This window comes from Chaetodon trifascialis, chromosome 9 (assembly GCF_039877785.1).
Source record: "Chaetodon trifascialis isolate fChaTrf1 chromosome 9, fChaTrf1.hap1, whole genome shotgun sequence".
Taxonomy (NCBI): Eukaryota; Metazoa; Chordata; class Actinopteri; order Chaetodontiformes; family Chaetodontidae; genus Chaetodon; species Chaetodon trifascialis.
In genome coordinates, this window is record NC_092064.1 from 18,098,379 (window position 1) to 18,113,518 (window position 15,140).

A 15,140-nucleotide genomic window follows, 5' to 3' on the forward strand; every position below is an offset into this window, starting at 1 on the left:
TGTGAAAATTTAGTGTTTCACACACAGAAAAGTCATTACAAGCACACTGTTACATTTGTGCGTAAAAAGGATTATGCTTAATTTTAAGTTTGGCATACTTTTAAAGAGTGTACTTCTAGATACATGTCATTAAGGTCTACTTAGATGTATTAAAAATGAGTATACTAATTCTCAGTAAATGGTGCACTTAAGTGTGCTTAATTACAAATACTTTCAGCAGTGCTTATGAAAAAAATTTTTCAAGTCTTTTGTGGTACACTAGTAGCACGTTTATTAAAGTGTACTTTAATTTCACCTCACTTTAAGTATATTTAAGTATATTTTAAAAAAAACTGGTGCAGTAATACAGTTTTGAATGCTCATGAATCGTGATATTCACTGCTTCAGTGCACTTAAAGTTTCACTCAAAGTGTTATGGTTTTCACCAAATGTTTTAGATAGGACCCAATGCAGACCAGAGAGAGGGTAGTAAAAAGAACACAATTTACTGATAACACAAAGCGCACTCGAAAGGAGTGGAGAAATAACTGGGAACAAAGAGCGCACTCTAACAGAGTGGAGAAAACTAAGGGAGCTCCAGAGCAAAGAGGCAAGGCCGCGCGGCAGGCAACTGAAACAGAAAAACACACCTTAAGTGTAGAGACACAGCCAGCTACACAGAAAGGGGAAAACAAACAGACAAAATCCACACTGGGGAAAGAGAAAGAGGAAACGCAAGGATAAGACAGAGCTGCAGGATCCTAACACAAAGGCTGTTCAAGGACTTCTTGAGTACCATTTAAGAATCCTCGAATGCAACAATAACAGCACTAAGTACATTCTTCAGAAAGTGATTTAAGCGTAATATTTTTCACCTGGGTTACAACCTTTGTGTTAGCTTGACACACTTCGTTCTGGGACTGAGTCTGAGGGGGGCTTCATGCTTCCCCCATCTTTACAGTTTGAAGCTTTGAAGGGTACTCCCCTCTCTTATGGTTCACTGTCATAAAACATGCAGAAGAAGCTGTCAGATGAGGAAAGAGATAAGCAAAACAATATTGTGAGATGTCCAAATGCTGTGCTGGCTTTCTTCCATGATAAACTACACCTCACAAAACCAGCAATTGTCATGTCTGATGCTAATTTTGCTGCCGATGCCAATGCCTCTTCTGATCCCGGGATAATACAGTGTTTTTCTTCTGCTTATATAACTTATGACCTAACCTAAACAATAGCAAGCTAAACTAATCAATATGCTCGTGTAAGAGAAAAAGCAATTCAGCAGCTATTTTCAAATTTTGAAGTCAAGCACATGCAGCAGAGCTTTTTACTGAAGCCATTCCGACTGCAGAGGGGTTTAGAAAGAGAGAGGTACATCAATGACATGAAAACATTCAATTTAGCTGAATGTAGTTTTAGCTGGCACCTCCACAGCATCTGAACTCATTATCTGGAGATCTGTGCTGTACTTTGTGTTTCAGCATGAGGAGAGAAGCATAGAGTGCTAATGAGCAACGGATATCGAAAGCAGATACCTGCATTGCTGATGATTCAATAAAATAAAGTTAGTGCATGTGAAATGCGCCACTGTTACTTCACTGTTATTTCTCCCAGTCTGTCTCATCTGATGACATGTTTTGGATATAAAATACCAGATGTCCAATCCAATTCTTTCTGCTGCTTCTCATTTGATTTGATTGAACGGAGGCCGTTTCTTCAGCAGTGTTGATTTTGTTCCACCTTCAGGTTTCTCTTATTTCCTCAGTCTGCTCGTGAGTCACCAGAATAAACAGAGTGAGAGGACTTCCCTGCACTTATGTGTCTATGTTGCCCTTGAAATCAACCCACACCAGCACGCATTAATTGATTGCGATGGTTGTGAAGGTCTCACTGAGTGACGGTCAATAACACATTAAGTAGTGAGGACTTCTGTCACCAGTCATTCCCGCAGATGAAGACCAATGTACGCACACACATACAGCACAGTACACGCTCCAACACACAAACATATACAAACAAGGCCTCAAACACACATGCCAATCAAATAGCACTATCACAGAGGGGCAGAGAGAACAAGCAATGCCACAAACGCTTGTGCCCTGCAGGGCTGTGAAGTTGCAATATTCTCTACTGTACATCTCCCTTTACAGAGTGCACCACTAAATATTTCAATGGCACTGCTTGCCCAGATCCACTCATTAAACCTGCTGCAAAAACACAAAATAGAAAGTTGTTTACACACATGCGCAGTGGTGTTTGGAGGTGCAGTGCTTATGGTGTGAGATCCCTGTGGAGTGTCACGGTACTTGATTACAACTGAGTAAATTCCTGAATAAAAATGCATGTTTAAATCCGAAGCAATTTTTTTCTAAACTGTATCCCCTGTAGCTCACACGCAGCAGGGTACTTCAGATCTTTCCTTTGTGATGTCATTTCATATTATTCATGACCTCCCCCCAGCTTCCATATGTGTCTCTTTTTCATTTCTCCCTTGGCCCCCTGCCCATCCCATCTTCTTATCTCTCTCTTTCTCCTCTTCTCCTCCTTCGCTATTGCTTTGATTCCAGCTTCTGTATCCTTTCCTCATCCTCACAGCATTCATGTGGCAGTGGCAGAGCAGTGGCTGCTGAATACTATTACGCTCCAATCAAAAAGGGGCACTAAAGACTCATTAACACACAGGCTGCACACACGCGCGCGCGCACACACACACACACACACACACACACACAGGATTAAAGTGAATACAAGTTTTCAGACACGAGCAAATGACAAGAAGAATGGCTCTTGATGTGCTCCTACTCAACTGCAACTTCAGTAACGTAACTTCAGCGCAACATTAAACGTCTGACAGAAAAATGATATGCGAGAGGACGTAATACATCCAACATACAGAAATAGTGCAGTGCTGTAAGGATGACACAAAGCAGGAGGGAAGAGGCAAGAGAGGAGGAACGCAAGACCCAAAATGATGATTTTATGCAGGATGATGACAGTGGCGTTACCACATGATGAAGGGAGAGAGGGCAAAGACAGATCAAAAGAAAGAAAAGGAAGAGCTGGAGAGTGAAAGAGAGCGAGGCATGACAGTTTTGAAGTTGACAGGCTCCATGGACGAATACAAGCAGTACATAGGTTGCCTGAGGATGCATGTTGAGAGTCAGAGGAGACAGCACTCGGGAACACCAACACACCCTGGGCAAGGAGACCTCTTGCCTGGTCCAGACTCCTTATGTAAATACAGATCACAGCTTCTTCTTTGTTTTGGGGTGATGAATAAATCTTGAAAATGCAGATGTGGAGAGTGTTAGCACAGTAAATCCTTCCTGCTGTGAGGTGTGCCAATAAGTGCAGTCCAAGCCTGGACATGAAGCGAGTGAGGCCCAAAACGAGAAATGTAACGTAAGCAGGTAAGTCTAAACCGGCGCCTGCAGCCATTACACTGTCTTGAAAATCAATGTGTGGCCTTTGACTCGACCGATGCGGCCGATGCTTTCGTTACACGCCTGTAATGTTGGTGGAATGTGCTAGGTGAACTGTCCACGAGGGCCACGGTTCATTTCTCCATCCTTCATGCTTTTGTTGTTTGCTGACACATTTACAAAGGTCTGTGCTCCCGGGGCTTTCTTGTCATTATTTCCTGTTTTTGGTCACAGTGCCTGGCTTTGATAATTGCAGGCATAAATTAAAACATTTTCTCAAATAACATCCCATACGCAGCTCTGCCGTGACCTTCGCCACCAAATAAAATATTTAGCTTCAGCCGTGGATCCACTTTTAACTAATTAGAGAAGGGCACTGCAATCAGGTGGAGAGATCTGACTGTCTATGGCCCTGCGCAGCGGTAAAGGGCAAAGGACTTTCATGTGGGGTATAGAAGGCAATGAATTAGCTCGAATAAGAATCACTAGAACAACCTTTTTTGTGGTCTGTTGTGTTTCAGCATCACATATTTAGTGTTGGGCAAATTGCTAACAAATTATAATAAATCGCTCAGTACATATTAGTTATTGAAAAACTAATTAAGTGACTTTACTCGGCCTAGCTCCATCCACGTTCTAGGGCCACATTTTTTGCACACGCACACATTCTGGTACAAGTAAGGAAGCATTACTGGGATTAGTAAGTGTAAAGTTAGAAAAGTAGTTGCAAATTGGAATCCCTTATGCAACGCGTTACTGAAAAACATAATGAGTTCATGTTCAAAGCTGCACATATTAATGGTTAGAACAGTAGAAACCCCTTAGTTTATAATATACAGTAAGAGGAACATTACCTTTCTCAGCATCCACTATAAGCCTCACTGCTGAGCTGTGGTGCCAACCTGAAATACACATATTTTCAGACGGTAATTGTGCTGTTTCGAATGTCTGCCTGGGTGTTCTGCGCTGCATGTAAAGCAGAGAAAGGCACTTAATGCAGTAAGCAGTACAGAGAAATTTAATGTGATTGGCAGTGGTTTCGATCATTTGTTGTTGCGTTAAAGCCGACGCTGCTCATCCGACAAATGAAGTTGGCACACTGAGAAAGCACATCCCTTTGATCTGCACTCAGCCATCCACCTTTCAAACAGCATCCAGCCACTGACTTCACCAAACTGATGCCAGGCAAAGCAACAGAGCACCAATGGCCCAGTTTGCTGCCATTTAATCCAGCACAAGGCACCACATCTGCCCCGGCTCTTTCTGACATGAATGAATTGTTGCACTCTACCTTAACTCCTCACAGCTGAGCGGATGGACTGTCAGCGTGCGTCCTGGATGAGATTATTCTTGGGTATTTCCCACCTCTGTCAGAGTTGATCGATATCTTCCTACTTCCTTCATCTCTCCATCCAGACACTTGTGATTTTGCACATCGGTACCTTTAAGCTTGTCTAAAAAAATCTTTCCGTCGTGGGCTCTCGCCATCGTTGCTCCTTTCTCCCTCTCTCTCCCCCCTCTCACTCAGGAGGAAACCTCTACACTTTGGTTAATGATCACATCATAGACTCACTTCTTGGCTCCCAATTAAAGTCAAGAGCTGGCTTCTTTAAAATAGAGTCCCTTATCCTCCAGCTATGGAGGGCACTTCAGCTCCTGCCACCTTCATTACCCGAGGTTCTCTGTCTGTGCGTTCAACAGTCTTTCCATCCCATCAGCATTTCCTCCATCTGCACGTCTGTCTTCTTCTTTTGTTCCTTTACTGTTTGTTTGTTCTTCCTTTCATTCTTGGGCCAAACTTGTCCCGAAAACTAGAAAAGTCTCCATTCAAACTTTTCCCTCTTCATCAAGTGATGCCAAGCAGAGAAGCCAACTCACTTATCTTGTTTTTTTTTTGTTTTGTTTTTTTTGAAGTAGTCAGCTACAACAGAAGTAATCCCTCACCCTGAACAGAAGAAGTATTACTTCTTTTGAATTTAGCTGTGTTCTTTTCCAGCAAGAATGATGGCTCGTCAAAAGGAACAGGATTTACTGATATGAGGTGCTGAAAGAGTGTGTGCATCTGAATATCAATAAGCATGGCCACAGCTGGAAGCAGGCGAACTCAGAAGAATTAACAAGCTTTTTAGTTTGAAGCTTTGTAGCTTAATCACGGTTGTCACATGTTCAAGTGCATCATAGACTGCTGCAGCATATTTCCCTCAGCCGCTGCAGCTGTAAACCAAAATGAAGCTCTTCCAGGCAGCGGTTGAAGATAATGAGTCAATCTGGGCATTAGAATGGAGATAGACGGAAGTTGCAAGCTGCACACTACTGGGATTAAAATTGTCCAAATTAAATATTCAGAAAAAATGGAGTATGTGTGTGCTTTTTTCCACAAAATGACAGAGCTTACTGAAACAGAAAAATGAAGACACAAAGATAACTGCATTCAGGGTGAAACTCGCTTAAACTCGTTTCTCGTTGTGCATCATCCTCTAAGAAACCTCAGCAATACACATTTGAGATTTTAAGTGATGCTTCCTTGAATACGCAAGCAGCTTCCACTTGACATTTGTGAAAGCTGAATGCAGAAACCATGTTTTTTTTGCAGCCACAGTGATGCAGTGAACCTGAGAGAAGACGACAAACACAGACTTTCAAAAATGTCCCATTTTAGACTGTGTCTGACTGTGTTTTTTATTTATATATTTTTTTACATCCATCTGTTTTCTCCTTTGTTGCACACACTCTGTAGAGTAGACTGCAGGTGTGAGGGTGTGGTTAAAGACCAGTGGACTAGCACTGTGACTGGTCTTCAAAACAAAATCTTAGTGGGAAGGTGAGACCATAGATGCTGTGTGAATGGTTCTTAATATGTGGGGGAAGCAATGCATCAGCCACTGTAGCCCCTGTGAGGGGGGAACCAATGCCGCTGTCACATCTGTTCTTTGAATATGAAGATGGATCTAGGAGATGGTTAGCTTAGCTTAGCATGAAAACAGCTAGCCTGGCTCTGTCCAAAGCTAACTCAGTCCACCTACCTGCACCTCTAAAGCTCATTCATTAACACATCTGTAAACATCTTATTAATTGAGTCTTGTTGGCAGGTAAGCTGTGGAGACACATAACCCGCATACAATCACAACGTTTTACACTTTATGGAATAACAAAGGAGATATATAACTTTTTAATTAATAAACTTTTGAGGTGCTGGCTCTTCTTCACTTCATGCTGTGCAGTCATGAGTGTGGTATCGACCCTCTATATCTCAGCAAGAAAGCAAATATTTCCTAAAGTGTATTCCTTAAAAACTCACATACACAGAAAAAAATGCCCTGCTTATTCTTTGCAATTAAATATAACCAACATATTTCTTCCTGTGTTGTGTTTATTTTTTACTTCTAATGGATATAATGCATTTGTTTGCATATTTACTGAGCTTGTGGAAAGATCTCCTCGCCTCCAGACATGCAGAATAAGTTAATAACGATGAGGTGAGACAGGGATGAAAACTAAAAGTCCTGTCCTGCATGACATGACATGCATCCGTCTGCAGTATTAGGCCCACATGGAGCTGATTAAAACACAAGTGAAGCCTCTGAAGGGATCTGCAGCAGAATTATACCAATAATTCTATCTATCTATCTATCTATCTATCTATCTATCTATCTATCTATCTATCTATCTATCTATCTATCTATCTATCTATCTATCTATCTATCTATCTATCTATCTATCTATCTAAATGTGTAACACTGTATGTGAGTAAGAATACAAACATACAATTAAAATGTAACAATGGGCAAGTGCTCTACAAGACAATATTACGACTTTATTTTGCATTCAATCAAAATGCAAACTGCTACTTTTCCATTTGTCTTCTGGGTTGTGCGTTGTCACTCCAGACTCACCGGGGGAAAAGCCTTTTCAATTTTAAATCAGTCTGCAATCACTTCCAAGCAGAGGGAACAGGATACATGAAAGCATCCTAACAAATTCATTGCAGGCAAACACTCTTTGTGCGCAGTCATGGGCTGCCACAAGACTAACAAGCTTGTTTGTGAATGTAAAGGCGACTCGACAATTCCCCATCATGCTGTCCACATGCTGCTCGGCTTGGCAGCTTCAGCAAAGAGTGACCTTGAGCTTCATAATTACCAGACTGTTCCCTGTCTTAACTCTCCTGCCCGTCTGTCTGCGTGTTCTGACAAAGCCACGATTTGCACCTGATTCTCTCCCTGAACAAAGAATCCTCGCCTGGCCATCATGAAGCAATAAAACCAGGACCCATAAGATTTTAAAATATCCATCATCAATTATTTATCTTACAGCTCCGCCCCCTCCTGCTCCACTTATATTTCATTCAGAACATCTCTTTCTCTCCCTTCCTCCTGCTTCCCCCTACCTGCCGCGCTGTAGCATCTGATAAAATGCAACAATAAGACAAGATGGAAAGTTGCCATGGTGGCTGTAAAGCTGCACTCCGCTGGAGTGAGTTCAATCACACATTGCATAGGAAATGGTACAATTAGACAGGCTTATGAAATAAACATAAATCCTGTCTATAGAAGGTAACGTTTTCCTTGCATTGACATTGGCTACATTTCCTCCATAATGTCCTCCTACATTTCCTCCATAATGTCCTCTAAAATGCATAATTATGCTGGCTGAGCCCACAAGTAAAGAAAGAAAAAAGTTAAGCAGCTCTCTAGTAAGTCTCTTGAGTGCATACTGGTTAATCTTCTAATTAATTTAGATTTTAAATTAAATCCACTTTACCATCACCCTTTTACGGTCTTATTTTCCGATCTTTTACCCTCTTTCTCCCTCCTTTATAAATGATCATTTAAATTGCCTTAAAGTAACTATCACCAAATTATATTTTAGCTGAATTGTACTGTCTTTGTGGTTCTCTCTTAAAAGTGCATAAATTATATCTGTGTTTTAGGTTTCTCCAGCAGCTTCTACGGTGGCATGGTGGAAACACTGTCGCCTCACAGCTAGAAGGTCCCAGGTTCTAGTCTCGCTGTGGGCACCAGAGGCGTCCTCCACCATGCCTTCGGTGCCTGCTGCTTGAGGAAAGGGGCCTTGTGTGTGTGGAGTTGGCATGTTCTCCCCATGTTCACCTGGGGTATCCTCCATAAAAATACCCCCACTAAAAACACACAAGAAGATGACCAATAGTGACGAAGAGAGTTGGTTCCCCTGGCGCCGGCCGGCTGGCAGCCCACCGCTCCTGGTCTGCCGCAGAGGAAGACGGACCAAGGATGGGTTAAATGCGGAGAAAGAGTTTCACTTGCATGATGCGTGCAGCCCTGTAACTCTCTGTGTGCTGTGACAAATAAAGGTGATTTCTTCTTCTTTTAATGGAGGAAGACAGTTGTTGGATTTTCAGGTGTAGCAAAACACTAGAAGTGAGAAAAGGCAGCAGTTTATCTGGTTTCATGGCTGTTCTATAACACGATCTTATTAAAAGCTGAGGCTGGTGTTGTTCTGTCTTTCTCTTATTGTCACTGAATTCCCATGAAAAGACTAAAGACAGCAATTTGTTAGTCTGCCTCTCAGCACTACAACTTCCCTGTCTGTGCCACTCAGTCCAAAGCCCACTAAAGATGTAATTCTGAAGAAAATCACAAATATATAGTTTAATTGTTACACAAATCTAACAATGGCAGCGTTAACATGCTGATATTTAGCAGGTAACGTTCACCATTTTCTCCATCGTGGTTTTCTTTAACTTACTGTTAGTGTGATGACTTGGAATGTGGTAGTTTTGGAGATAGTAACTGGAAAAATTAAAATTATGACCTGATCATGGTGCTAAATGAAATGTCAGCAGATCACACAAGTTATTAAAATTAACCCTGAGGGGTCTTGAATATCTGAATTTCTAGTCTTCATTCTACTCTGAACCAAAAATGTCAACCTGCTGGTGGGCTTCGAGGGAAAGTCATCATGTGGGAACTGAGTGTTTGCAGGAAATTTAGCCCCAGTCTACACAGTAAATGCCAAGATACACCAGGTAAGGCAAGTTTCACCTGTTTGTAGCATCGAATGAAAAGTCAGGGGATCACCGAAGTCATCTGGGAACCATGAATGACTGCATCAAATTTAATGGCAATCCATCCTACAGCTGATTAGATATTCAGTCTGGACCAAGCTTGTGTACCAACTGACTGATTAATGAACGAATGGCAAAAACAAAACATAACAAAACAAAACAAAACAAAACAAAAAAATAAATTTTTTAATGTTTTAGCTGTGCTTTAATTGGGAGTTATTTTAAGCCCCAGATTAATACACAGTTGGTGCACACAAAATATATAACAGCGCTCATGTTCAGAATAATAAGGAATGTTTCACCCAGTGCAGCAGTTTGGCTCACTGAGGTGTTTTAAAACTTTTTGGGCTTCAGTGGATCTCTATAGCACACAGGAAACATTTATACTAGGCTTTGGCTGCACAGACAACACTTGTTAGTGGGATCAATTCATTTTTGGGTTTGGCTTGGGGATGTGCTTACAGTGAGAAAAGTATAGAATATTACCCCACCCCACTTACCCAACCCTCTTGGGGGAAAGGGAGCTGCTAGTAAATCTCTCATATTTCGGATATCTCCTCCTTGTCCTCATCTCTCTCTCTCTTCATCTCTACTTTACTCCCCTCCGAGGTACCTCTGCTGTCATCATCCAAACTGGGACTCTTGCCCAAACTCTCTGCTTCTTTGTCTCTCTGTCTCATTCGACACAGTATGACAGGTTATGGGGCACGTGCCAGCCAGGGAACGAGCCTCAGTGTCAGGCACAGGATGTCACACATGCATACTTGGTGCTAACCAGTGGTAATATCATAAATTATTTATAGGATGAGGTCAACTTAAAAGCGATGGCTGCTGGTGCATAAAATATGACTCACTTTCAGGGTCTTACTCAATGGCAGTCGTGAAGGAAATATGTGGTTCTTAAGTAAAAGTATGAATGCCACATTGTTACAAGTGTGTACTAATCAGGAAAATGTACTTAAAGTACTCAAAGTAAAAAATGGAGAAAATCCCCCTTGACTGTCATACTATACTATACTATACTATACTATACTATACTATACTATACTATACTATACTATACTATACTATACTACAGTATATTACATCATTGTATTATTACTCATGCATTAATGTAAAAACAGAACTTTAGTGTTGTAGTAGCTTGAGGTAGAGCTCATTATGGACTCTAAACTACAACTACTGATGGTTTTCATTATGGATCAATCTGCTGATCACTTTCTTCTTTAATTGATTGGTTTGTAAATATTGTGAAACAGTGAAAATGGCGTCCCAATTACCCAGAGCCTAAAATGACACCTTCACAATGTTTATTCTGTCTGACCGACAGTCCAAGCCTCAAAATTATTGATAAGAAATTAAATGATTGCAAGGCAAAGCAGCAAATTGTCACATTTGAACATTTTTGCATCTTTCTATTAAAAATTACTTAAAGATGTTAATTTTCTGTCAATTGACTAACTGTTTCAGCTGTACTTGTGTATACGGTTAGATTAATAATTAATTTATGAGCTCTTCACTTTGTATGCAAAAAGTGTGTGCTGTTTGTGGATGATGGAGGCAGTGAGAACCTTTTCTGTCATAGCAGCGCCCTCCTTGTTGCCAGGTCTGACCCCCCCCGGCTCACCTCAAGTCAGCATGCGCTCACTGGCGGTGGCTCTGTGCCTTGGCCGGGCTGAGAGAGGAGCCTGTGTGCTTGGAATCTACAATCTGTTTCTCCAAGTCCTGTTCAACAGGAGGCTAAAAAGGAATGTCAGCTCCCCCCCTACCCTCTGACATTAAGATTATATGCGATATCATGGATCTCTCAGCTGACAGATATCCTTGGTGGATCGTGGAACGTTTCATTAGCAAGACACGAGGGTGAAGCCAGTGTGTAAAGTAGCGTGAACACAGCGCTGTCAGCGAAGTTGCTTTGATTTATTTAGTATTCTGCCAACATCCACTCATCAACTCAACTTAATAGAGGCCATATCAGACAGCACCAGGCTGCAATGTTGCCTTATGGCAGTCAGCAGTTAGATGTGTTTGTGCCTCCCACAACAAGCCTGAGGACTGTGCTTGTTTGTGTGTGTACTGTATGGGCGTATGCATCTGAGTGTGTGTACGTGCGAATGAGTGAGAAAGTCCTAACTGTGATTTGGCTCTCTGCTTGAGTACAGATGTCCCCAGAAGAGCGCAAAAGTGAGAAAAGCCTTGTGGGGGCTGTTTCCCACGGAGGAAAATTCCACACTCACATATCACTAGTCTGAGATGTTTCCTCCATTGTGAGGATTTGGGGTGTTGTAATTTATCTGCAGCACATTCCCTCAGCCAGTGTTACTTACATTCAGTTACTTGTTTCCTACATGTCCCAGAATGCCTTCTGGCGGCCCCGGGGGAACATCTGCAGGCTTGTTGTATCCAGATGTATTTTACATGGAAATACAACAATAACCTGATGATACTGATGAGTGACTTGAGTGTTCGATGTCGGTAGTAACAGTAACAGTCCTGTATTTAAAATGTTAATGTAAAATGTTGAATGTTAGCAAAGTAATCAGTAACTACAGCCATCTGATAAATTTGGCATGTAGTGGATAAGCAGCAGAGAACAACTTGATAATAGCACTTTAGTAAATGTACTTACTTACTTTACATTTCTCCCAGTAATCCTAGATGCACTAATATCATCAGCAATGTTTTATTTGTTTTTTCTTTCAGCATTTTTGGCATTAATTTCATTCTTCCCTCCCTCAGGTGATTCTGTGTCTTTGTCAAGAGTCTTTGATTACTGCTTTATTTCAGTGTGAAATTAATACAGCTTAAAGGTAAAAGCTGGTCGGCTCTTCTCACAGAGAAGCCCTGACCATACAGAAAAGTGAAGTGCTCTGCTTGGCATCTTTTTATTGCCTGGTAATGAGAATAAGGTATTCTATTGATTGTATCGTGTTGTAGCATATATTAGCCAGGTTGTCTCACCTGTATGAGGAACTGGAGCAAGGTGATGTAACGCCACGAGACATTTTCACAAATGCTGATCACACTGAGATGAACTTGTGTGGCAGGCATTTATACCATAAAACCATCCATGAGAGATGATGATCAGTGTAACCCTGCTGCTCGCCAGGTGGATGCAGGCACAACAATCAACACTGCTTACAGAGAGAAAGCCAGTGCTAAAACATGTGAAAAGCTCTTGTGCTATTTCTGACACACTTCAAACAACAAAAACAAACATTTGCAGTGTGATAAGTCCTCTCGTCCTCTCACAGACACCTGGATTTACTCTGACAGCCAATTTCAAGGCAACAAGGTCAAAAATGGGTCTGTTTGAAAACTATTAAGCCAGTCATCAAACTGCTCTTCTCCTGGTTTGCGCTTGTCTTTCTGGACACTGAGGCAGGTGGTCCTTGTCTAATTTACGTTGGATGCATCTCAAGTATACAGGCTGAAATAAATCTCAGTGGTGTGATGTGAAATTCAAGATACACTGTGTCTCAGTGCTTGTCCTCAGGGGGGCACAAAATACTACTGGTTTCTATCCTTCCCGCTAGTTAATTGCATTCACAGAGAATCTCATGTGTAAACCCCTGATTACACGACTGAAAGCCAGCAGAGCCCTGAGGTCTGACATGTCGGTTACTAAAGAACGACAGGGTTCATTAATGGAGAAAAAAACAAACTGATTATTGCTTTTCTAAGACAAGGAGAGAGAGAGAGAGAGAGAGAGAGAGAGAGAGAGAGAGAGAGAGAGAGAGAGAGAGAGAGAGAGAGAGAGAGATTTGTTAATATAAGCACGTGTCCACCACAGTCTACCTATTTCTTTAATTTCTCACTTCATTACCATTTTCCACGTCTTGCACTAACGCGCAAAGTCTATCATAGGCCTTAACATGAATGTGAGTTCAAAATGTTTCTCCTTCGCATCTCGTGCAGTCTATACCACCAGACTGTGAAATACTTTGCATCAACATTGTACCTTTTTTCATTTCTCACTAATTACGAAAAAGCGCAGCCCGAGGCGCAAAGTCGAAAGTGTAGGAAATGTGAGGCAAACATAAGGCAGCTCAGTTAAGGTTTCACCCATGCCAACAGTAGAGGAAACATACGTGCCTGATTTAAACAGATGTAACCCCGCCTTGATTTTTCCACAGTTCTTTGCAATCGCCGCGTCTCCTGCCTCCGTCAGTACCGAGGGTAACTCCGTGCGTAAAGCTCCTGGACCCCAGACGGACACCGCACAGTTAAAGCTTTTGCTTCACTTCTCTGAAGACCGGCATTTAGGAAAATCATCCCTCTAGGTTTTCGCTTCACATCCGGGAGAAAGTTACTGTTTTAAAGCAGTTTTAATATTTTTATTTTTTGACTCTCATCAGTGCAGTTTTTCCCTAACAGCCTGTACTAATGCCTCGTACCCGAGCTGCTGCACAGACTCGGTTAATTTCTAAAGAGTAAACCATGTGCAGAGCAAATGAAGGATTCAGAGGGAGCTAACTGTGGATGCTCTTGGATTTAACAGTCGGTGCCTGTAAAAACAAAGATTCGGTCAAACTTATGGCGTGAAGGTAAGACAATTCTTTGTCTTCTGTGTGATGCGCCAAACTTGGCAAATAAACAAGATAATTTATAGCCTCAATCGGTCTGCTGCCCTATGAATTGCCCTAAGGTCTACATGTAACAGTATTTCTACGCAGCTGGGATCTGTGGTCCAGTGCAGCCTGTCTAATGAGAGCTTCGGGGGCTACAAAGTGATTTATTGGGTGTGATTCCGGACATATTAACTTTCAAGGTGAATTTGCTGTTGCTGGACCATTCACCGCTTCATCCTAACGTTTCCCAGCAAACACTTTGAGTCGGTGTCTGTGAATTAAGCCAGAGACTGCGCGCGTAAGCACACTCACCGCGCGTCAACAAGGTGTGCAGTACAGAGAGGATTTATTAGTTTAACAGGTCAGTTGTTTACAGTATTGATCCGGATTTGCATTTGCTGTGAAACAACTGAAAGCAAACATTTGCTCTCTCCCGTCATCCAGCTTCGTCAAAGTGTTCAAAGTGAGCCGCAGTTTAATCCTTGAGATTTGGCAGTGCGGCTGAGTCGAGATTACCCACGGAGCGCTGATTTCAGATGTGTTTGTGCGTTCCAGTTTGTAATTAGTGCTGGGTTCTCCGTTCTCCAGAGGCAGCGCGTCCTCGGCACAGCGCTTCGTGCCGGGCAGGTGACGGCTGCTCTGGCTGCACATTCCGTTCTGTGTCCTATCAACACCCGCTGAGCAGCTCGATCAAGTTATCAACGGCAGGCAATCAAGAGGAGATGTAGAAAAAACGGGGTGGTTTATCTGCAGCTTTAAACTCTGTAGAGTTTATTGTGAGCTTGTTAGGATATTAACCGCCTGTATAAATATATGTATAGTCTGGTGTTGCTGCACTGTTTTATCTTTGTGGAAATAGATTAGCTTGGCCCCACCAAACTTCACTGCAGATTTACAGTATTTTAGTGCGCTTTCCTTTGAGATCTTTATGCAACCTACCTGCTAAGTTTGCCATTTTCCAAATGACGCGTGACAAAGACTAATTGTCATGATGTTACTGATCCTGATATTCAGCTATATCCACTTTTTAATGAGTCAGTAATAACTGAAAACAAGGTAAAGAGCAGAGAAATGTGAAACCGCCCCTCCAGTAAAAAAGTGCTTTGACATTTGGTCCGCAGCTAT

The 15,140-nt window shown here is 42.0% G+C and overlaps 1 protein-coding gene across 1 annotated transcript in view; it reads left to right on the forward strand.

The window, feature by feature from the left end:
* Nucleotides 1-13,610: 13,610 nt before the first annotated feature.
* The window catches only part of drd2a (dopamine receptor D2a), a 45,952-nt gene continuing 44,422 nt past the window's right edge, over nt 13,611-15,140 (forward strand). Inside the window, exon 1 of the mRNA XM_070971199.1 lies at nt 13,611-13,991. The gene's annotated coding sequence lies outside the window, so the exon portion shown is untranslated. The remainder of the gene's footprint in view (nt 13,992-15,140) is intronic.